The sequence below is a fragment of the Cupressus sempervirens genome, chromosome 3 (assembly GCF_028749045.1).
Source record: "Cupressus sempervirens isolate cs-2001-9-10 chromosome 3, ASM2874904v1, whole genome shotgun sequence".
NCBI classification, from domain to species: Eukaryota; Viridiplantae; Streptophyta; class Pinopsida; order Cupressales; family Cupressaceae; genus Cupressus; species Cupressus sempervirens.
In genome coordinates this window covers 621,780,423-621,805,343 of record NC_143120.1, presented here as the reverse complement: position 1 = coordinate 621,805,343, position 24,921 = coordinate 621,780,423, and the positions used below count along the sequence as shown (strand labels likewise).

Genomic DNA, 24,921 nt, shown 5'->3' with positions numbered 1-24,921 from the left:
AGACAATGTTGTGAGGGGTGAGTCTGTGACATCTTATGATACGCCTTAACATCAACGTCTAAACCCTCTCTATAGAAGCCCAATCAGAAGCAATAAGAGAAGGCTCCCAAACCACTGAGCCATAGAGAACTGTCGGACGAACCAAGGAGTCCAAAAGGGACAACTTGGACAAAATATCCTAAAAATGATGCCTAAAGCATTGTCTTTCCAACAAAGCCAGGGAACCCATGCCCTTACTAACTCTGGACTGAATAGCTGGTCTCAAACTAAAGTGCAGCCCTGAGAACTTCACACCGAGATACATATAAGAGGAAGTAATCTCAACCTCCTGACCCTGAAAGAAGAAATGAAGATGAGAGTTCTTTAAACAATTAAAGACCATAACCCGAGTCTTAGACAAATTGACCACAAGCTGCAGCTGATCACAAAAAGAAGCCAGACCATCAAGGAGTCTCTGCAAGCTGTCGGAAGAAGAGGCCCAAAGAACCACATCATCAACAAAAAGGAGAGTGGAGATCAAAACCTACAAGATCCTCTTTGAAAATAATGACCTAGCTTTCAAAATAAAAAATGGAGACCAAATGAGAAGAGAGCCCAACTACAAACAAAATGAGAATGAGCAATGAATGGCCTCTTCTAGGGTCATTTAGCGTTTAGGTCCAACAAGGAGAAAAAATAGAATTAAAAAAATCAATTAGGCACATGCATTTTGAAGTCACTTAAGTGATTGGGCATTTAAAAAGTCACGGGTGCCTTCTCCAGATGCGCCCATGTGCTCTCTGGGTGTTGTCTTGGTGCTCTTGGAAGCATCCCAAGCGCACCCACATTAGTTGGGCATGCTTCCTAAGAGCTCCAGTGCAGCACCCAAAAGCACCAGTGCGTCCAAACGAACCAGCACCACCAACAGTTGTTATCTGAGATGCATCGATATCTTAGTTATAAAGTTATAATTTAACTTGATAATTTCACTAAAGTCGAGGGTTGAGTCATCAGTGGAAGGGGTCATTTATTCAATTAATTATAAGTCTAAGTCAAGTATTAAATGTAAAAGCACATGGAGTTATTAAATTTTAAACCTGAATATGCTTTCAAATGCAAAAGTATAACTTAAGTGAATCTTGTGATGAGGAAGCCTTTTAAGTGAAAGGTGTGAGCAATAAGCTTTAGCCATTGGGTGTGTTGGTGAAGCTTTGAATTAAAAGGTTATAAATACAACTCCTTGCAAAAGGTTGATATTTGCACGTGATGAGAGTTTGGGGAATTTTCTGAAACTGGAAGGAATTGGCAATTCATTACAGCCAATGCACTTTGAATTGGTTATCCAATGCCAATGAATTGTGCCAAAATTTCTGATTCTTGGTCAGTTGTTCAATTCTGGATTAAGGTGGTCTGCTATTTCGTTGAGAAATTAATTATTAGTACTAATACTTTTGGTAGGATGGACGGCTACACATAGGCATCAAAGTAACTGCAAAAATGCACATATCAATGCTGTTTGGAGGTGCTATTGAGGCTACAATCTGAATTCGCATAGCAACGTGAGACATCTCCAAGTTTCAATCAAGATAACAGAGGCAGCATTACATTTCATAGGGCTGCAATTCATAGTCAGAAGGCAGCATGTGAATAAACGGAGGCTCCATTGATGAAGCAAGTTAGCTTTCAGCATCAGCGTTGAGTAGTTCCGTTGCCGGTTTCCTTAATTTCATAAATTTATGTACTCAAGATAACAGAGGCAGCATTACATTTCATAGGGCTGCAATTCATAGTTAGAAGGCAGCATGTGAATAAAGGTAGGCTCCATTGATGGATCAAGTTAGCTTTCAGCATCAGCATTGAGTAGTTCCGTCACCGGGTTCATTAATTTCATAAATTTATGTAACTAATTGGCATTGTAATTCTTTGCAAGCTGAAGTATAACAAATAAAATTAGAGTTTTTATCATTTCTGTTTTGCATTTCAAGCCTATTACTTTTATATATTAAAAAAATCCCCAAAATTCATACATTTCCAAAATACAAAAATTAAATAAAACTTTTAAAATAAAAAAAAATAGTATTCTTCAGCATAGCGGAGTGTAAGCCAGCAGGGCTCATCACAGCAACTCTCTAGCTCAACTTGGCAGCTCATGACTTCCACTCTCATTCAAACTACGCCACCCCCCACCCATCAATTCTTCGGAAAAGACCATAACTGGATTACTTCGTTCCTTAGATAAGGGCCTCCTAGGACTCTAGTTGCCTTGGTTGTCGTCCTAGAATGGCCCTTAAACCCATTATATTCACCACCTCATTACACCTCATCTCTTCACAAATCCTCATTATCCTTGACTATTAATGATCTACTTAATATCCCCATTTCTAGAAGTAACAAGATCGATCTAAGTATAGAATTGTCTTATTCAATCTGTGTAATACTTGCTGATATAATGAGGCTAAATATCAAACTATACAAGCAATAAATACTACTGATAAAATATATCAATCAAGTGTAGAACAATCTTGTGGTTTATTGGGTGGGTATTTTGCATCTGATAGTTTACATAACTTCTGTTGATAAATGAGAGTACCAGCCACAGCATGTGAGACAAAGTCTCTCCTACCTTAAAGGGAAGGCTCCTCCTCACTATTACTTGAATCAACTCAAGGTAACCAAAAAGCTTAGAGATACTTAAAGGGGTGTTACCGATATTTTATCCACTCATTTCAAGAATGAATCCACTTACTTGCAGAGCAAGTAATGGACAAGATGGATCTCTTAACTACACTTCAATCTTAAAAGTGGAAAAGTGATACCAATAAACTCAAATCAACTCATAGGCTTATTGTAAGCATATCGACTTAGACTTGTCTATTTTTCTATAAAGACAACTATGGGGCTCACAAACTCCTATACAATCCTATAAAGATGAGTCTACTAGTGAGGTGCACAGGCTTCTAGGAATAGATGAGTTGTAATTCTAATTTCACCACCACAAATGGAGCACACAAACTTCCACAAATGCTGACATCTAAATTCTAAACCTATAAGTTATTTCAGCACATAGACTTGAAAACGATTGATTCTAATAAGATGTGTGTGTTTACCGTATGGGTTAATTAAGCAACGCACACAGGAAATAGACACGAACACCGAACAGCAAACAGCAGAACTCTTATTATTATTCGCATATACCAACAGTACATTATACTTCCATGGATAGATATCATATGATTACAATGCTTCCCGAAGGGGTTATAAATACTTTCTGACGAACCTTCCCGAAGGTATCTGTCGGCCAGATACATCATGTCCGCTACAAACTATTTACCGTCGGCTACATAACAAGAACTTTCCCGAAGGGACCCGTCGGCTGATACACAATTTCCTTTCCGAAGGGACCCGTCGGTCGATACACAATTTCCTTTCTAAAGGGACCCGTCGGCCGATACACAATTTCTACCGACGACATCATCCCCCCCAAAAAAGAAAAGTCGTCTCCTGACGACTACAAAACAAAACTCAAACAACTAATACAACAATATTGATCTGCCATATTACTTTCACATTCATCCCATTGCATCTATAGCCTTTGCTGACACAATACTGACTCTTCAAGCTGACCTTGATAGCCACCTGTGCTGCTTTCTCTGCTTCCAACTCCTCGGTACCCTGAGCCAAGTGTCGCTACACTGCCTCCAACTGGATGATCAGCTCCTCCCGAGCTCTCTACGCATCCACCAAGATAGCCTCACAGCCAACACCTGCTCCCACTGCCTCTGGTACACAGAAAGTCCATGCCTGCAGCAACTTCAATTTTTCTCAACTGGTCAGACTCCCACGACTGATATCCGCAACGACTGGGGGTCTAGGGGGCAACGCCCCCGATGAGGTCAAGGGGCAGTGCCCCGGGTGCGCTCCCTGTCGCAGTACAGGGCGGGGTCGAGGGGCAGCGCCCCTCGTCGCCAAGACCAAATTAGCACTTCGTAACCCTTCTATGATGAAATCCATATGGCTTCCAACTTGACACAATCTGGATTCCAATCTACTTAAAAAAACCGTATTGCAATATCCCACCATCTTGGAAAATCCGTACAATGAAAATTAACACATTTTGGCTCTAGAAACCGTACGTTAATCTTTTGAGGCACAGAGAAACTTTGAACGTGGAAACCGTACATTGCCTTAAAACCGTACTTCAAATTTGAAACCCGTACCTTGTCTTAAAAAAGCCGTACTACAAAAAACCGTACTACACAAACTGTACACCATTCTTCAGATGTTAAAACCGTATGTTATTCCTTCTTTATTGTGAAATCCGTACGGTGGTGCTCCTTGTTTCATATCCTAAATACCGTACAATGCCCTTTACTGTGAAATCCGTACAGTATCAAAAAAAGTACTCTGGCAATGAATTCCGTACGGCATCAATGAAATTTGTTCTTTAACAATGGAAACCGTATAGTAGCAATAAAATCCGCACTTTAACAATGAAAACCCGTACGGTACTATGAAATCCGTACCTTACCAATGGAAAACCGTACGATATCAATGAAATCCGTACTTTAACAATGAAAAACCGTACGGTACTATGAAATTCGTACCTTGACAATGAAAAACCGTATGGTGCTTTTTTTCCACCTTTTTTTTTTTTTTTTTAAATTTTAAATTTTTATTTTTATTTTTTTTTAAATTATTATTATTTTTTTTTTTTAAAAAGTCATTTTTCTCTTCGACCGTCGTCACCGTCGGTCTGCAGTGACAAAGGGGTCTCCCGAAGGCCATTTTCTGACGTAGAAGTCTTCCGCTCGTGATATATCTTCAACTTGGACCCATTCATTGCCTGAGGCACTTCGTGTCCATCCAAAGTCCATAATTTGATTGCTCCATTGTCCCCTACTTCCCGAATCTGATACGGCCCGACCCACTTAACCTTGAACTTTCCCAGTTTGATCTCATTCCGGCCATCGTACTTCAATACCCACTGTCCGAGTTGAAACCTACTACGCCTGTTCTGTCTCATCTCCATACCGCCTAGTTTGTTCCCGAAGCTCGCTACCGTGGACTCCGTCAGCTACCCCTTCTGTCCGTCAATAACACATTCACTCTGTACTGCTACAATTTTTATTGAACCCTTTCTCTTTGTTGCCTGTGCAGACCGTATCGTGTGTCTTCCTTGCCGCCAGTACCTTTCTGCTATATCTATGGTTCGACATAATACTTTCTTCCTACGCAGTCATACAGTAGAATCTTTCCTTCTTTTGGGTTCGTACTGTATGTTCTGTCCTTCAGCTTCAGTCATATCCGCATTTTCTTCTTCGGCTTCTCTGTGTTGCTTCGGACATTCATTTCTTCCTTCGGCTTCTCTGTGTTCCTTTGGACATTCATTTCCTCCTTCGGCTTCTCTGTGTTCCTTCGGACATTCATTTCCTACGTCGGCTTCTCTGTGTTCCTTCGAACATTCATTTCCTTCTTCGGCTTCTCTGTGTTCCTTCGGACATTCATTTCCTTCTTCCTTCATACCTTCGTCGATCTTTAGCATATTACAACTTGGAAAGAGCTCGTAATCCTCTATCTGCCAGTGGTGAAGACCATTTACTAAACAAATCGTCATCTCCTTCCAATCGTAGGACTCCCTCCTGATCGGGTTGCATACTCTGCCTCCTCTCATCGTCTTCTCCTTCAGAATCCGATGATAGAGCTTCTTCTCCAACCATCTGAGTGTGCAGATCGATGACATACTTCCGGCGTTTGCTTTCGAGTGATAAAGTATTTTTCTTCCAATCGTGCTTTGCCTTGGCTTGTATCAGCCACCCCCAACCCAGAATGGCATCATATCCTCTCCGCTTCAATGGGATTACGACAAAGTCCAACAGGAATGGTTGTGTTCCAATCATCACTGGTTGTGCTGTCAGGACTCCCAATGGCTTGATTCCATGTTGATCGGCCGTTAGCAGCTGGAATGTAGGCGGCCATAATGTCGGTTGTCCCAACTTTTTCCAAGTGTCTTCAGGCAACACATTGACACCAGACCCTCTGTCCACAATTGTTTTCGTCAATACAGTCCCGAGAATTCCCATTTCGACAACTGCTGGATGGCGTCCGGATGAGAGGGCTAACAACATCGGATCTTCTGCACTTGCGCCACTTTCCTTCTCCTTTTTGTGCACTGTACTTGATCCACTTTCTTGCTTCCTTCCATGTTCTCCTGGCAGTTGAGCAACGGGAACAATGTTTGTGAGTGCCGATCGGAGCTGAGGCATAGTGAGCAACAGATCACTTATCCTGACATGTATCTCGGCTTGCAAAATTTGCCGGACAATGTTCTGTTCTGCGCAGTTTCGTACGGAAGTACTCGGCGTGTCCTTCAGGTGTGTCGTTTCTGCCTGTGTTGCTTTCTAGATCTCTACCCGTGCTTCTTCCAGTCTCTTCTTTTCTTCCGCCGGGTCGAGGTACACTTTTGCTTGCTTCCGTGTGATGGCCAAAACCTCTTCTTCGTTCGTCCCGACGGTGATCAAGTTTACTCCCAACTTCGGACACCTAGCATCTTCATGATCACCAGGTCCACACCATTTGCATAACAACTTCAATGTGTTCGCTGTTGTACACTCTTGGGCGAAGTGACCCCACAGATTGCATGCGCGGCATTGAACTATCGGCCGTCCATTCGCATCATACTGAATTCGACTCCTTCCGCCATTATTGTTGTTGCTGGTATTGTTGTTATTTTGACCGTGCCAGTTGTTTCTGTATCCACCCGATGTGGCACCTTCCGTACTGGTGTTCCCGTTCCCTCCGGACGAGGATGCCTCCTGTGTCAGGAACACTTGCTGCGGTGTTCTTGTTTTCAAATTGAAAGGGCATTCCTTTACTAAGTGTCCCATAATCTAGCAGATCTCGCAAAATTGCTCTTTCAGGCAAGATCCCTTCGTATGGTCTTCCTTCTTGCACTCCGTGCACCATAGTTCATTGCCCTTAGTTTCCTTGTTCATGTTCTTGAATTCCTTCATCATCTGAATCATGTCTTTCTGAAGGGCACGGACCTTCTTGTTGCTTCCTTCGTCATCGCTGTTATCGTCTCCTGAGGATGCATCGTCATCTGAATCGGACGAGCTGGTCTTCTTCTTCTTCATCTTCTGGTCACTTTCGAGGTTCATTGCCCGATTGTACGCTTCATTGTATGTGGATGGTGGCACGATCTTCATTTTCTTCCGCAACTTCGGGTGAAGGCCTTCAATGAACCATCTTTTCTGGAGCCCATTTGCCAGTTTATTCTCCATTTTATTGATTAAGTCCCTCAACCTCCTAGCAAAGACCTGTACAGTTTCATTCTTCTTTTGCTTGGTATTGAATATCTCTGCGACAATTTCATTATCATCACGCAAAAGTTGAAATTCTGCGATGAACTCCTTCTTAATGTTATCCCAACTATTTAATTTCTGTGGATCGGCATCAGTAAACCAATCAATGGCAACACCCCGGAGGGTAGCGGGAAATTGTCGGATCCATTCATTTGTATCTGTTATGCCATTTGCCCTCCAGATCGTTTCACATGTTTTACAATGTCGAATGGGATCAGCTGCTTCATCACCATCAAATTTAGGCAATTTTTCCTTCGGACCTGCCATTATCACTGTATGTTGAGGGTTTTGTTGTGTACATGCGCTGTTTTGCACTCCCGCGCTGTTTTGAGCACCCGCGCTGTTCTAAGCTCCCGCGCTGTTTTGTATACCCGCACTGTTCTGCACACCCGCGTTGTTCTGCACACCCGCGCTGTTTTCTACTTCCGTGCTGTTTTCAACACCCGCGCTGTTTTCTGCTTCCGCGTTGTTTTCAACACCTACGTTGTTTTGGACTTCCACGTTGTTTGGTGAAGAGGGTTCGTCAACCGTAGCTGTCCATTCCGGAAGTATATCTCGGACGAAGAGGTCACTCCACGCTCATGCTCCTTCGGCACTCCGAGCCGTGCGAGTCAATCTCCTTCCGTCAGGATTCTCTTCCCGTGGCGTATGCAGATTCAGAAACTCCTCCCTCACTTCTTCCACCAAATCAAGCCGTTGTCGAGTCTCCTTCAACAATCCTTCCGCGCTCTTGTTTTCGTCGAAAATCTTCTGAAACCTCCTTCGACGCTCTATCTGCTGAGCCAAAAATTAAATTTTCCTGCGCAACGCGTATGTCATCTTTTTCCTTCAGCTTACTCTTATCTTTGTTCAACTGATTCGGCATTTAATTCATATCCGCCTGCCTACGTGCCATATCCATCGGGCAACGGCACCAAATGTTTACCGTATGGGTTAATTAAGCAACGCACACAAGAAATAGACACGAACACCAAACAGCAAACAGCAAAACTCTTATTATTATTCGCATATACCAACAGTACATTATACTTCCATGGATAGATATCATATGATTACAATGCTTCCCGAAGGGGTTATAAATACTTTCCGACGAACCTTCCCAAAGGTATCCGTCGGCCAGATACATCATGTCCGCTACAAACTATTTACCGTCGGTTACATAACAAGAACTTTCCCGAAGGGACCCGTTGGTTGATACACAATTTCCTTTCCGAAGGGACCCGTCGGCCGATACACAATTTCCTTTCAGAAGGGACCCGTCGGCCGATACACAATTTCTACCGATGACAGTGTGAACTAAGAACGTAGTACATATTACAGTCATAGCTTGCAATTTATACCACCATAGTCTTTTCTAGTCACAACTTCAAAATAGATTGCTTCTTATATTCAGTTTGCTACAGATACAAACAAGACTTGCAAGAACTAAAGAAAGTAACACAAATTATAGTCACAGCTTCCAATTTCCATACCATAATTGTTTTCAAACACGGCTTAAAATCAAATTGTTTCTTATATCCACTTCTCTTTCAAACTTGTACAACAAATCACAGTTATGCTTGCGCAAATTTTGCAGAGCTTTCTTGCATCTAAAAAGATAATATTTACAATGGAAAGAACTCCTTTATATAGGTAAAGGAGTGAGAGAAAAGAGGAGAAAAAGGTGGGAAAAACTGAACCACCTTGACTAAGTCAAACTTGTAAGAAGACTTATTCGATTACATAGTTGAAAGCGCATGTAATTCGATTGCATGCAAATCAATTACACACAACATGTCTTTTGAACTACAAACAAAAAGCTGAAACAAGACTTAAGCAAAATGATGAAAATATTGAAGCTGTTGAATCAATCCTGTGGATTATTAGCGAAGAATTTGAATTTGGTGATGATCAAGGGATCGGAAGCCTCTGTAGTTCGTGCTACTGCATTCACTTTGATAATTGTGGTCTCGAATCTTTTGATAGCCTCTCGATTCCCTTTCATGAATTGTCAATTGTCATTTGAAAACTCAATGTAATCAAACTTTTTCTCATTCCACAATTGTGAATTCTCCTTTGTTAGATTTGCACATTTTGGAACTTCCAATACTTCGAAAATCCTTCTCAATGATGTCTAGATGTAAACTCAGAATAACTTTCTCATCAGTATCTTTAAATGATTATTTTTATTTATTTATTTTTATCAAAATGACTCCCACACGAACTCAGGTTCTAGGGAAGCCATTGGAAAAGTGGAGACCAAATGAATATTGTTTATTTTGATTCGAAGCATTTATCTTTACCTTTGGAAGGTGAAGATTCCTCTGACATATCTTGACTTGAAGAGTTCGTTGGAACATGAAAACTCGAAAGAGTGGAAACATCTTCCAATGGGATTGAATCCATGAGGGTTTCGAGATTTGGACAATAATGGCAAATCTATGGATGATAAACGTACTATGTATGATTTAGGTACTTTTTGAACACTTAGATAGGCTGAAAATGACATAGACCACTTCTTTATTGGGCAAACTTGACCAAAATCGATTTTTTCACGGTGGATTACATATTGGCATAATATAGCCTTATAGCTTCAATAACTAAAAATGCAAGTAGATGTGACTAGAGAGAATATGGATAGGAGTTTTTATGTTTAAAAATGAGAGTCTTTGCCAATCAGGTTTTAGCAATGCATTTTTATGCGGTAAAAACTCGATATTTTAAACTTATTCGAATATGTATTTGGGTTTTAGAAGTTGGATTACATATTTGGGAAATGTGGAGTTGGGAGAATTTGGAATGGAATGAATATGAAGGCTGGAAATATGATAGGGTACTTGCATTCTTTTGGAACAATTTCATCATTTTCTTCATAAACAAACCAAAAACAAACAAAGAGTTGACAAAGTATTTACAAAACAAAGAAAAGAAAAAGAACATACCTCTTGCTTTGCCACAAATTGATGAATTTCAACACTTCAATCTTGTAAGCAATTTTACTTTTGAGAGGAAGAACCATTTCGCATTGCAAAGAATGAGACTTTTGAATTTATTTGTGTTTTAGAACAAAAATCCAGGGCTGCAAATGAACAAATGGAAAACAAAGATCAAAAGAATGCATCAAAAATGCAATAAGAACAAGAAATGAAAACAAAACCTAAAACTTATTTGGAGAGCAAAGAGAAAATCTGGTAGAAAAAACGAAGAATAAAACTCTTTTCTCCAAACTGGGTTTTTCAAATGCATTTACACAGCATTCAAAAGCTTTCAAAAATCTTTCATTTGGCCCTAAAATCATACTTTTCAAGCACCATTACACATTTAAATGATGTGAAAATGAGTTCCTCCAGGGTAGATCGCACATTTCATTCCCCATTACACATTGTAATTTGATTTTCTCATGCAAATTGAGTTTGAGCACACAAGACCAAATCGGGCTTTTTGGAGGCATTTGCACATTGGAAATAAGAGGCTACGTGCTAATCACACTTTACCAGCCCATTTGTGTATTTAAAATGTGTAAGTGGCAAACTTCTCAGGCAAATCAAGTTTTTTGTCTTGCATTACATGTTGCACTTCAGCGCCTAAGAGGAAAATTGTGGTTTTGGCAAGCATTCAGACCTTGCATTTCGCAAACCAAATGCAAATTTGTAACATCCCCATTTTCAGAAAATTCCTGCAATTGGCTTGGTCAACTCGCCATTGCAACCCTCGTGAGCTAACAATAGGATTTGAGGGTCTTAGTTGTCGGGTTATAGGCTTCCTAACACAGCCTATGGTTTGTTTTGGCTCCATTTGAGGGACTTACTATAACTATTGATTCTGATGAGCTCGGTTGAGTTAGAGGAGTTAAGTGATGCTCTCAGTTTTTATTTTCAGCTTCTAGTTTAGGCTCCAAGAATCTTGGAGATAGCATTTATTTATAGTAAGTCACCCCCATCAGGGTCATTCATCATCCTTCTTCACCAAGATCACTCTAATGTTGTCAGATTTTCATTCTTGTGCTTCTTCAATTGTTTTGCACAAAACAGGTGAATTATTGTTATTATTCATATAAATATGTTGAAGTTCCTATAATTGTAGGTGTTGTATGTTGGTCACCTCAATATCATAGCTCGTTGGCACTGGGTTGAAAAGTTTTAAATCATAGGTACAAAAAACAATGACCTCATGTGTCAGAATATTATGCTATGGTGGAAAAGGTCAATTTTGGGAGCCATAAGCAATTAATAAATTATATTAAAAAGACAACTTTATCATATTTTCATGTTGTGTTGAAGCCTCTTAAGTGGAGTTCATTTGGGAAACTTGTGTCATTTGGAGATTATAATTATAAGCCCATATAATGAGAAAAGCATCTAATCATTTGATTATCATATTTTTCTTTGTTGTCTTTTTGACGTTTTCCTTAAGTTCTGATGTTCTATGAACTTGCTGAGCTATAAGGGTTTGGTATCTACAACTGAAGTATTCTAGATTCAATTCTGAAAATTCACACTAAGGTATTGTGAACTTCTAAGATATATTATCGTCTCCCCTTTCTGTATTAACTCTGGCTAAGGAGCATTTATCCAATTTAATATTATAATTTCTTTGTTGTTGGCTGATGGTTTGAAGTCTAAGAATTATATTGAAAAAATTGAGCTCCAAATTATTGTTGAGAGTGATTGTTCTAATATATGCAAATTGAGAGCATTAAATACTGAAAGTAATTGGCTGAGTTGGGCATGTAAAATTATCAATTTCAGATGGGAACTATATGCATCATAGACACTACATTCTGGGCACTAGAGTTAGCTGCAATTAAACATTTGGGTTATTGCAGACCTACGCGTTTATTGGACAGGTTCAAATGCTACAATTTGGAAACAAAGACATGGGCGTTGGAAGCCAAGCTAAAACGTGCATATTCACCTTGCTGCTAGCATCTTTATTAGTAGTTTGGCCTGAAGTTTGCAACCAGATCGGGTTGTTGTAGTTATACATTGATTATTGTCCAGACTTGTGGACGTGACTGTTATTAAAATCAATGCCGCAATGCATTTGCTAAGTTGGATCTGTTGATTTATAGAGGGTGAGCATAATGGGGTCTGTTGTAACCATTTTATGAGCCATTCTACTACTAGGTTCATTTCTTGTATTTATTTATTTCGTTGCAGCCATTAATGTTATTGAATTAAAATTTAAAGTCATTCTTGTGTTGAGATAATTACTTTTGAAATCAGAATTTTAATTTCATATTTATATGCAAAGAACTCTCAAATTAAATACAAAACCACCAAGAACAATGTATTTGATCTATCGAAGTTTGCTTGCCAAGTGTTTGACAAAATGTCAAAAACTGATTAATAAAGAAATTGGAGTTTGCCAAAGCTAGAGCCAGTTCGGGTTATTACAATGGTATCATAGCACTTCCATGTCATTATGTGGGATAGGAAAGTTGTTTTATTTCAAAGCTATTGTAGTTTTGGGAGTGACCAGCACTCTAGCTTTTCCAGCCATGGACAGATACAATAGGCCTAGTAGTTCCGAGAGCTAGCTGGAAAATAAATGCCTTGAGATAGAGTATGGAGAAACTTAAGTGTCATCAGCAGAGGTTGGCAAAGAGACTGTCAGATCCGGCAATGATAGATAGGGCAGCAAGGTATATGGTTTCTGCTTTTACGAGACCAACACCGAGGATGCAGGGAAAAGGGCTTGAGTTCTCTCTGGTTGGCATTTAGGAGGCAAATGTACCTATGTTTAGTATGGCACCCACTAGTTTTAATCGTAGTTCTAATGATGGACATCCAGACAGAGACATGTGGATGTGTCAATGTCACCAGTGGACAGCAGCACTGAGCTTCAGCAAGTTAAGGATTCCAAATTTGTTGCAGGTGCTATTGGGGAAGTCGTTATTGTTGATTATTCCAACTCTCTCGAGGAGGGGATTGTTAGTGGAGATTTTTTTGTCAGTTGTCGCAGCGTTGCTACTTTGCAGGAGGCAGTTGCTCCCTCAAGTGAAATTGATGCATGTATGGAGTCACCCAGTTGTGATATTGGTGATCTGGGTGTTATTGCGGAATCAATTGATGTTAGATCATGCTCTAGCATTATCGACTCACAGCTTGACGATGAGTCATATGTGCGGAGTCTGGTATCAGTGGTAGAGGTTTTATTAGGAGATGTGGATGCAGATAGTAGGGACACATCTGATGATCCATTTGATGATGTTATGATCTACATTGGGTATGATACCCCTTGCCAGTTATTGGGTGAAGACTCTAACGAGGTTTTGGATGGGTTCCAGGATAAGGATTCACAGGGACTTTTTGTTGAGGGGGGAGCGAAGTCATGTGAGCAGTTGGATACAACAAGGGCTTCCACTTCTCTAAAGTGTTGGTTGACAAGTCAAGTAGTTGCTATCGATTGCAAAGGTGTGAAAGGACAATAGCACACATGTGAGCAATTCTGATTTAGTTTCCTATCACAATGCACATAGTCAAGAAATGTTCTTGCAGAGTCACGGGTTACAGAGGCATCATGTGACTAGTCAGTTGAAGGTGAGTGATAATGACATCACTTCAGCTCTAGAGCATTGTGATGTTATTTGGCAAATGCTAGTTGTATCTAGTTGGGGTATTCTAATGTCAAATGAGCATGGTGATAGTAGTCATTCCCTAGCAAACGTTCATTCGCTCCAAGGGGCTATCAGAATCTTGAAGCATAACTATTCATAGTTAGTTGCTAATAGGGATTAACTTCTAGAGTGGGGTAGCACCTATTATGAGACATTGTTAGGGAAAGAGGAGGTCATTGAGCTCACCCATGAGCTTGAGGTGACTATGGACTCTCTATAGTGTACTCAGTGGGTTCTCTAGGAGTCACGGTCACATTTGGATGAGCTGACCATTGAGTTGGAGCATGTTCAGTCCACACCAACTACAAATTCAGTCTAGTTGAATATTGTGGTGGTTGGTGGTGAGTTTGCCCCCACGGTTGGGGATGAGTGACATGATGATGTGGTAGACACATCTGTCCAAGATATGGGTGCAATAGGTAAATAGGTGAGAGCATCAGTGGAGATGAGCTCTCATGGTGATTTTCTTCGTTATGTTGGAAGTGAATCTATTTCTTCATTTCATACGGCTGGTAGCATTGGACAGTTGGCAGTGCCACATTTTCAGAGGGATAAGCTTCAGGTTGTGGGGGAGTAAGTTGACATTTCCACATATAATTTCTACTGCATTGAGTCATTCATGGAGTATTTACTTGAGAGTTTGGATTTGCAAGAGGATGCATACAAGGTATCTGTGGTTACACTCATTTGGGTCTCGTGTTATACGATGATTAGTGCGAAGATTGTAGAGATCTTGGCTACAATGCTTCGCAACATGGATTTTAAGGTTGGGTTTGTTGAGAGAGTGTCCTAGGATCCTGCCCAGCTAGTAGCTTGGAGTTAGAGATTGGAGTCGTCTCCTAATTCCCAGTTTTATACTGATGAGCCCTTGACAAAGATTGGGAGTTTTTATCAGCATTACACTCTAGGAATGCTCATCAATTCTCTTTTGACCCACAGGTAGAGCATTTGGTTTCACGTCGATGTGGGTTGGCTCCAAATTCATACCATCTATTATGTGATGGGTTAGCAGCATCTTCTGCAGATGGGATCGACAGCAACAAGTTAGACCACTTGCAGTATCCACACACCCAGGATCGTTTATCATCTCCATAGTGTAGTCCAGGTACTTATGTTGAGTTAGTGATTGTGATTCAAGTACTTATGTTATTTATCATCTCCATAGTGTAGTTCAAATGTGAGTATCAGTTTGATATGGACTCAGATGTTGACAAAGTTGGTATTCCAGTCCGGTTTAGTTATGATGACTTGTTACCGCCATCAACGCCTACAATCAGTTTCCAAATGATTATGTCATTGATGTCAGTTATTTGGGTGTTGATGCTACAGGAGTTGCATGTACACAGTAGGGATAGTACGCAGTTCTACCCTTGGGATCCAGTTGGACTATGATATTCATTTTGCTCCAGGATTGCTTGGGGATAAGCAATCTTAGGGAGGGAGGATTGTAATGTCCCCATTTCAAGCAGGTTCCTATAGTGACAGTGGCATTTGAGGGTCTCAGCAATGGGTTATAGGCTTTCCAACAGCCTATGGTGTGTTTTGGCTTTGTTTGAGGGACTTACTATTTATAGTAAGTCAACTATTGGTTCCGATGAGCTCAGTTGAAATCGAAGAGTTGAGTGATGCTGAGTGATGCTCTATGTTTTAATATCAAGCTCCTACTCAGGCTCCAAGAATCTTGGAGGGAGCGTCTATTTCTAGTAAGCCACTATATCTGATTCATTCATCGTCTTTCTTCATCAAGATCACTTTGGTATTGTCAGATTTCAATGCTCATGAGTCTTCAATTTTTTTTGCAAGATGGGCCAATTACTATTATTACTCTAAATATTCTAAGATTGCTATGTTTGTTGGTGTTGTATATTAATCACCTCAATGCCATAGCTTGTTGGATCCGAGTTGAAAAGTTTTAATTTGTGGGCACAAGAAACAATGGCCTTGTGTGTCAGAATCTTATGTTATGGGGAAAAGGGTCAATTTTGGGAGCCAAAAGCAATTAACAAATTATATTATAATGGCACTTTATTGTATTTTAATGTTGTGTTCAGGAAGCTTCTTAAGTGGAGTTCATTTGGGAAACTTGTGCCATTTTGAGATTATAAATATGAGTCCATTTGATGAGAAAATCATTCGATCATTTGATGATATTATTTTGCTTTGTCATCTTTGTGACGTTTTCCTGAAGTTCTAATTTTTTGTGCCCTTGTTGAAGTATAAGGGTTTAGGATCTACAATTGAAATAGTGTAGATTCAAATCTGAGAATCCGCAGCTGAGATATTGTTGACTTTTGAGATTTATCATTGTCTCCTCTTTTTGTATAAGTTGTGGTTGAGGAGCATTTATCCAATTATATATTATAATTTATCTGTTGCTAGTTGAGGGTTAGGAGTTTGAGAATCGTATTGAAAAAATTGAGCAGCAAATTATCGCTGAGAATTGATTGTTCCAATTTATGCAAATTGGGAGCATTAAAAATTGAAAGTAATTGGCTGAGTTGGGCATCTACAATTATCAATTACAGTTGGGAATTATATGCATCATAGACGCTGCATTCTAGGTGCCAGACTTAGCTGCAATTAAGCATTAGGGTTATTAACTTATTGCAGACCAGGGCATTTATTGGACAGGTTCGAATGCTGCAGTTTGGAAGGGAAGACATAGGCATTGGAAGCCTAGCTGAAACGTGCATATTCACCTTGTTGCTGGCATCTTAATTAGGGATTTGGCATGAAGTTTGCAACCAGATCAGGATGTTGTAGTTACACATTGTTTATTTTCCAGACCTGTGGATGTGACTATTATTGGATTAATGTTGCAATGCATCTGCAAAGTTGGATTTGTTGAGTTATACAGGGCGAGCATAACGGGGTCTATTGTATCCATTTTATGAGCCATTCTACTACAAGGTTCATTTCTCATATTTATTTATTTCACAGCAGCCATCAATGTTATTGAACAAAAGTTCACAGTTATTCTTGTGTTGGGAGAATTACTTTTCAAATCAGAATTTTCATCCCATGTTTAGATGCCAAGAACTCTTGAATTAAATACAAAACCCCCAAGACCAACATATATGATCTACATGTTATTTTCTTTTGGTATTGGGTAGGGATTGGGTGTTTTCTAGCTGGTTCTTTCCCCATGTACCTTGAATCAGTGTTCATTTATTAATATTATATATAGTGGCTTGCCACTTTCACCTAAAATTAAACATATTTGATCTGTTAAAGTTTATTTGCCAAGTGTTTGACAAAATGTCAAACAACTAATTAGGAAAGAAATTGGAGTTTGTCAATGCTGGAACCGGTTAGGGTTATTACAAAATTACACTTTTTGGGAGGCATTACGCATTGCATAAACACTCAAACATCCAAACACGAGTTTGGCATGCATTTGCATGTTACTTTTTGCATGAAAAATGAATGTATGAAGTCAATCACACTTTTTAGGAGTGACTGCATATTGTATTTACATGGAAATGGGCAAATCCTGGTTTTCAAAATAAAAAAACATATTTAAAATATCGTGCAAAAACCGCCCAGCCAAGTAGTTTTTGGGGAGAACAAGAAGTTTTATCAAGTTAATCAAGGTTTTTAGGGCCAAATACACATTTCATATTGAAGAAGTATTAGATGTATTATGCAAATAGCCTCAAAAAGTGTGATTGTCTCTTGAAATGGAGCAAAAGAAGCCAATCAAACTTTTCAAGCGCAAATGAATATTTTAAATAAGGCAAACTGCACCTTTCAAGTGCATTTGCATATTTCATCAACTACATCTGTAAATGATTTATAAAAACTTGTTGTTGTCACTTGACTTAGAATTTACAGATGTCTAATTGATTCACTTAAGTTTATCGCACTTTATTGGGTCCATTGCATATTACACAACATTTTTATGAGTCGTGTGTAAATGGGCTGATAAAGTGCACTTTTTCCCTTAAGTGATTTAACTTATAACATAAAGAGCATATATAATGTCTAAATAGATTAAAAAGTGCACTTTATAACTTAAAATGACATAAGTGCTAGCTTAGAACATCTAAAAGTGCAACTTTATAACTTATAAACATATTTTAAAGTAATAACTTATAAATATCAAAAAGTGCAACATAACATCCAAATATAAGGTCTAATACTTAAAATATGCAAATGCGGTTCTAAAGTCCGATTAAACATGCACTTAAACCTTCATATATTTTGACTAGCAACTTTGATTAAGCCCTAAGATAGCTCGGAACGAGCACGTAACCAAAAGCAAGAGATTGAAGGAAATAAAACAGCAAAAACAATTCAAACAAATAGGCTAAAATGTCAAAAATGACTTTGAAGGCCTCAAAAATCAAGTATATGCTACTAGTTTCAAAAATTATAATTAAGCTCAAGAATACAAAAGTTACTTGACAAGAACCTTCAATAAAAAGACACACAATATGAATTGGGAGGGATAAATTGACCAATTTGTCCAATTATCTAGTGAGTTAACTTAGAGAAATAAGAAACTTTAATGTCAAAGTATCCTAGTGTAGACTCCATTTTGCCATGACAAAGTCAAGGACAACATGGTTTCAGATAAGGTAAGATAAGAAATGATAAATTTATCAATCACCAACAAGAAACCACCAAGAGTCTATGGGACTAAAAACATACAAGACCATAGCCGACAGTAGGAGCAGCAAACGGTGTCCATGGAAAGAACCAACAAGAAAGAAAAGAAAGAAAAGAAAAAAATTAGAGTAGACAAAAACTAAATACTCCTCACAAGCGAGAAGTAATCCAGCACCGAAAGATACCGCCCATGGCGAACCTGTACCCCATTACAAGTAGAGGATCTACTGTAGAGGGTGTGGCCCTACTAAGTAAGAGCTTTGCAAGTTCTCACAGATCTGGCGTAATCAAACAAAAGGCTGAGAGGCCGCTTCACACCATGGGTAGGAGACCTAGGATTGAAGGAGGTGATGATCTAATCCGAAGGTTGTGTAGTTCGGAACAAACGTTGCATAGTGTAATCACAAGCTGCATAGCCTTCTGCAAATAAAGGGCAAGACAACATGGATTAATGTATCTTAAAAAGGAGGACAAAGACCTGCACTCTTTAAACAAGCAGTAGAACCTTCCTCTGGTCTCATAGTGCAATCACTTATGATCGCACCAGTGATATCTGCTTTGAAGTATGTGCAAATTATCTATCACTGATGAGTCTAATCGCTTATCAGATGAATGCTTTGTAAGCAGCAACAATTCAATTAGGGCCAATCTATGATTGCCTGTTGTTGTTTCAAGTTCATTGCTTATTGTTAATGTGATGTAGGACCACTGATCCTGGTTGTCTTCTCTATCATTATCTGATTTGCTCTCTATAGAATAGTAGGTTCCATCCACTTGAATTAGAAAGAGTAATTTGATTGAATGAATGATGCTCAATGTCTTCTTATATATCATAACTAGACACAATTCAAAGGACATAACTAATCAACATCTCCTTTCCTTATTATTAAATGCACCACTTCTTTACCAAAACTAATTAAACTCTTGATAATTAACCTTCCTCTTTATATTGCTTAACACTAACCTTTATTAATCACCATTCTTCATACTTAGTTGGCACATTATAATTCTATTAGTCCTTATCCAAGTGAAAACAGTGGTTATTATTGCAATTAGTTTTCTTATTGATTGATTGATGCTCTTTTATATAGATCATTACCTCTATTAGAACCTCACCATGGGATTTGTTGTCGACGTTGATGCTCTATTGTCAACTTGTGGGATTTCAACCTTTTTTGTGACCGATTTGTTTGAGAGGCTTCACTTTTTGGAAGATTGATGGAAAGTAATATTGCACATTTATGAAGGGTTTTATGTATATATTTATGAGAAGAATATAAAAGGTCATTCCAGATTTATGAAGCGTTATGAAGACAGCATTGTGAGAAGTTTGTCTAACAGGTATGTAAGGAGACTTATAATCAATTATTTGGTAAATTTATTGTCGTCATAATGGCAGTTTGAAGAATAGAGTTTGTGGAAAAAGGGTTATAGATCATCCTTTGTAGAAGCAACATTGATAAGCTAAAAAGGTTAATGGATGTTGATGCCTCTATTAGGAAAGTTCTCACAAATTGTGGGACTGTAATGTCCCCTTGCTGTAATTAACAAATATATTCTACCTTTTATTACATCTCATGATGATGTCATGTCCCCAAATTTTAATGCAATAATTTAATTTTATTTATTTATTAAGTGGTCCTAGAATTTAAATAATATTCAGTGTTACCCCGGCGCGGGGGTGCGGCAATGCGGGGGGACATCGGGACAAGTTTCGTGTGCGGGAAAAAAATAGCCTCAATTTGGGGACGGTGGGGGTGTGGCGGCGGGGGAGCGGAGGGGGGGTTCGGGGGGGGAGGGGGTTGCATAGTATATATATAATATTATTAATATATATGATTGAAAATGCTAATTATGAAATGATATTTCAATATATTATATAACAATGTAACATTAACATACCAAATATAGTTGACTACAATGAATAGAGAATTAAAATGCGATTCACAAACCATAAGTTCAAACTTGATTCTTGAAACTTGAAATTTGAAATTTCATAACCATTACTATTACTAATGACCATTTGACAAATTAACTTAGTTCAAGATGCAAGATTCAAAATTCATTGTTCAAATATGATTTTATGAATATCATATATCATAAAGATGCTCATGATGACAATGAGCCGAATAGCATGAAACAGTGAAATAATAATAATGTATCATAGCCATAATAATCAACAAAATGACAAAATGCCAATAATGAGAATGGAATCATGATATCATCTTAAGTGCTCTCTAATCATCCCCTATGCTGAAGTCCTCATCACTGGAACTACTAGACTCCTCGTGGGTAAGATCCTGATCCTCTAAAGGAACACCAACTAGCCCTACAGTGGCTTCTGCATCGGCATCCTCATCAATCTGAGCTGGATCCTCTGGCTCCACATCCCATCGTGCTGTAAGGCTCTCCTTGTACTCGCGTGTCTTGCGATCTTTGAGCTGCAAGTGACCATGTACAGCAACCAGCTTCTCCGCTCTCTTAGAGGTAAGTTTGTTCCTCTTAAGAGAGTGAATGAAGCTATAGGTGGACCAATTGCTCTCTGCAGCTGAGGAGCTAGACACCTGAGATAACAAAGTTGAAAGTTACAACTTACAAGTTACAAACAAATGTTCATACAATTTGTAACAAATGATAAATGGTAAATCAATGATTAATAATTATTGAATCAATGAATCATAAATTAAAATCAACAAGGTAAAACTCTTCAAGTTAAGATTATAAAGGGCTAGAATTAGTTATTAGTATTACAAACTTGAGAAAGCAGTCGAATGGCTAGTGAGGTGATCTTTAACTTTTGTAACCCATGACATTTCCACCACAAAATGGGATTCTTTTGTGCCATGGTTTTGAGATCCACCTTTGCAATATCCGAGTATCCTACAAGTTACAAGTTTTAAAGTTTACAACATAATATTAAAATTATAAATAACTTAAATAAAGTTATAACTTATAAGTAAAGTTACAATTAATTATTAAAAGAACTTGTAATTATAAAGAGTTTAGAGCACTAAATCAAGATTTAAGGATTACCTGAAAGACTAGCAAATTCGGACCACTCAGTGCAAATCTCACTAGCAGTCTCAATATCATACATTTTGGCAATGCATCAAAAGAACCCATTCTTCACCTCATCATCCCAAAGTGGTGTGACTCTACTAGGCCTAGGTATGTACCACTTCGCGTTCAATGCATAGGCAGCCATGTGCAAAGGAGTGTTCAACTTCTCCCACCTGCGGTGAATGATAGGCTCAATGTGCTCCGTATAGAATGCTAGAGTGGGGTCTCTCTCACGCACAACAGCCCTCATCTGCCCAAATGGAATCAATGCACTCATAAACCTCTCCAAGGCTAGGTGAATCTGCATCTCCATATCTGATCACCTGAAACACTGGAGTAATGATGGAGACTATGTATTTTGCATCACTCCAAAACTGATCACTCTTCACTGTCTCCTTTACCCTCTTCTCCTGCTCTATTCTGGACTCCGGCCATCGATTCCATTCTTGTGTCATAACCATGAGTTGCAATGGCTCTTGCAACTCAATCATTCTCTCCAAGAGAATATAATATGATGCATACTTGGTCTCAATTGGTTTTAGGAATTGCTTCTTTGCGAAGCTCCTGAAAAGTGCATGTGATGTATGGTGATTGCAGATAAACATCTGCACCTCTCTCCCATCATTAACCACCTTTCTAATCCACTCTATTTTCCCCATGTCTTTGAGTGCATTGTTAATGGCATGCACACAACATGGAGTCCACCAAATATGCCTATAAGCTGCCTCAACAAGCCTCCCTACAGCTTTGCACACATGTGCTACATCTGTCACAACTTGGACCACATTTTGTGGTCCAACCTCCTCAATGGCTTCCCTAAGCACATGAAACTGAAAATCAGCATCTTTACGATGCCCTGAACAATCAACTGCCTTCAAAAAGTATGGGCCCTCCGTGCATGTAACCATAATGTTGATGAGTGGACGATGACTAATGTCCGTCCACCCATCCATGATAATGCTGCAACCTGACTCCATCCAACATGCTTTCATTTGCTCCATCAAGATCCCAACCTTGTCATAGGCTCTATCCAACACTGTAGTCTTCATCTTGTGGTCACCTGGTGGCAAATATGATGGCTCTCCCTCATTCACTGCCATGGTCATCATCCTCACAAAATAGGGAGATCGAGCCACATGTGTAGAGATGCCATTGGAAAAGAAGAAATAACCAACAGCATCATCTAACCGGTCCCTTGCATGCATGTTAAATAAATGAGCAATGGGGTTACTATCACTACGACTTGTAGTTGCTTTCCGTTTCCCCCTACTGTTGTCCCCTCCTGAACTGTATGTAGGTGAGGAGAATGATGGTGTAGGTGACATAGTCCCTGCTCTCTGATGCAAGATACGAGTAGATGTATCTCGCTGCCCCTGTAACTGTTGTATATGTTGTACCTGTTGCCTAGCAAACAAAGATCTAGGCACTGGAACTTCACTATCATCAGGAATGCCCCATAACTTATTCACTTCAATTCTGTATTTGACATTCTCAGGATTTGACAAGAATATGCATGGGTTCACACCATAGCCACTCCAAAAAAGAAGGTGTGAATTAACTCTTGTAATGCTGCCAAACCATTCTGCTCCACATATATTGCACTTCCATTTGCGTGTGCCACCCCCTGAGAGTGTAGGACATGTAATTTTTGTAGCAAACTATTTAAGAGGGGACTTTGGGTCATAAGGACCCCTAGCATACTTCCTCAAAGTCTCTGAAGGGCAATCAATAGAAGGCACCCCTGGTGCAACATAAGGAGTCTCAGATTGACCACCTACATCAGCCCCATGATCGCTTCCTCCAGGCTCAGGTTCAGGCTCATAATCAGATGCACTTGGCTCATTAATTTCCATGTCTTCTGCACTTTGGTCAGATCTAGAAGCCATTTATAAAACTGCATTTCACAAAATGAAAATAAAATTATAAAAATGATCATGATACATTTCAGCCCAAGTAAAAATAATTTAAAACTTAAAACTTTATATATGCTGAAACGTTTTACTAAGTTACTTTCAAGTTTTAAGTTTCATTCTTGAATCTTGTTGATAGTTGATAGTTCTTAGTTCTATGATTCAGATTTTTTAAATTTTTATTTTATTATCTATATTAATTTTTAATTTTTTTTATTGTTCTTAAAATAAAAATATGGCAATATGGCATATGCTGAAACGTATTTAGTAAAATTAAAATACGTTTCAGCATATGCCATATTGCCATATTGATATTTTTATTTTAAGAACAATGAAAAAAATTAAAATTTAATAAAGATAATAAAATAAAAACTCATAGAACTAAGAACTATCAAGATTCAACTATCAATGAGATTCAAGAATGAAACTTGAAAGTAACTTAGTAAAACTAAATAGTAAAACTAAATACTAAATACTAAATTTAAAAATTATAAATTGATTTTTAAAACAAAAAAAACTAAGTGAAATAAAAAAACCCTACCTTGAAAGCTTGAACTTGAGGAGACACTTGCCAAATCAAACCTTCTTGCTCCTCTTGCTCCTCTTGCTCTTGCAATCCCTTGCAAAAACACCCACTAATCTCTCACAAGCTCCTCCAAACAATCTTTCTCACTTAGCTCCTTGCTGCTCCAAAATGGTGAAATGAAAATGAGATCTATTGGTCTTATTAAGCCTTCAAATAGACCACATGAAATACCCACACCCAATTAAGGTAAGCAAACTTAAAAAACAATAACAAAAAAAATTGCAAACACACATTTTTTTTTAACTTTTTTGGGCCTCTTCTCGGAGCACCCCGCGAGCACCCAGGAAGCACCCCGCGAGCACCCGAGAAGCACCTGCGCACCCGCGCACCTGGGAAGCACCCGAGCACCACGTCCCACCCGGGTGCTCGACGGGTGCGGCGGCGGAAAAGGTGCTGGCGGGGGTGCTCGGGTGCGTGACGCACCCGCACCGGGTGCTTACGCGCACCGAGTGCACCGGGGACTGATAATATAATAAAAGAACCTTTAATTAGTTACTTTAATTAAATAATAAGTAATATGGGGCACAAGTTAATAATATTCGTATTTGTGGTTCTGATTGATTTAATATATCTCGGACCCATTTTTATTTTAATTGATTTAAAGCAAAATATCTGTTCATCTCAATCAGTTTTAAAGATTTAAATAATTGCAATCACTCATCCAGCCATATCCCATTATTCGCAAGAGCTTTGGAAAAAGTAAATTTATAGCAGAAAGAGGACATGACATTGGAATTCAGTTCTGTATAAAAAATACCATCTACTTTCATTTCAAAATGTAAGTTCTTAAAGTATACTAAACAGGAGGAAAGAAAT

General features: G+C 38.9%; 1 protein-coding gene across 4 annotated transcripts in view; it reads right to left on the bottom strand.

Moving 5' to 3' along the window:
- LOC149568201 (Protein prenylyltransferase superfamily protein) overlaps nt 1-24,921 on the bottom strand; it is a 318,133-nt gene that overhangs the window by 164,146 nt on the left and 129,066 nt on the right. The window lies entirely within an intron of this gene.